The following is a 964-nucleotide window of genomic DNA, read 5'->3' on the forward strand; positions in this document are numbered from 1 at the left end:
CATGACCAATTTCAATAATTTTTTTCAGCTGACATTTCCTTAGAGTTCACCATATTTTGCCATGTATTATGTGCACTTTGGGGGCCAAAGTTTTCAGAGAAAAATAAAACTGAGCATTATACATTGGTACTACTAATTTGTATCCATATAAATAATTTGAATTCTTTTGTCTGTGCTTATGCATTAAAAATCTAACTCTAGAAAACACTAACAATATCCACATGTAAAATAATACCCTGGAATACAGTAATTGGTATTTTTGAACATACAACAAACTTGCGATGAAAGCACTTTCAGCCAATGAAGACTGACGTATTTCTCTTTGGACCCTTTTAGGCAGGAGCTAGAAATCTAGCTGTAGAGCAGCAGCTCCCCCTGGAGAATGAAACCCCAGTTGGAGCAGGATGGGAGGGGATAAGAGAGGGTTGTGGCAGAGTAATGGGGAGCAATGCGAGTGAGTTACTTCCAAAGATATTGGGAAAGGAGGCTGGGAAGAACTCCACAGCCAAGATAGCAAGGCTGACTGCTAACTAAAAAGTGCCTGGGTGGCCCAGGCCTTGAGCAACTGCAGCAATGCCCCTCAGTCCTCAGACTGCTGTCCAGCCCGGACAGGATACTCAGCAGTGGCCAGGCAAGCAACCTGGGTGAGCCCTGCAGGGCAGAGGACAGAGAGACTCCTGGCTGCCAGGTTGCTCTTTGAGCCAGAGGATCTGTCTTGCCCCCCAAAGTGTGACATACAAATCCACATGAGTGTTTTCAAATTAAATTTCAATAGAAAAATTTGGGAGTAACTAGTAGATTTTAAAAAAGAAAGAAGGAATGAACAGGAAAGAAGACAGGTGGTAAGATTTGTAATCCCTGGTGTCCCTCCAGTCTGCCTCTCCTTTCTGTGGGAGAGGGCTGACTTTTGTCCAATGCCTCTGCCTCCTGCAGGTGTGGACCAGGCAAGGGACCCTTCTGAGCA

The sequence above is a fragment of the Otolemur garnettii genome, unplaced genomic scaffold (assembly GCF_000181295.1).
Source record: "Otolemur garnettii isolate 467f Iridium unplaced genomic scaffold, OtoGar3 scaffold00003, whole genome shotgun sequence".
NCBI lineage: Eukaryota > Metazoa > Chordata > Mammalia > Primates > Galagidae > Otolemur > Otolemur garnettii.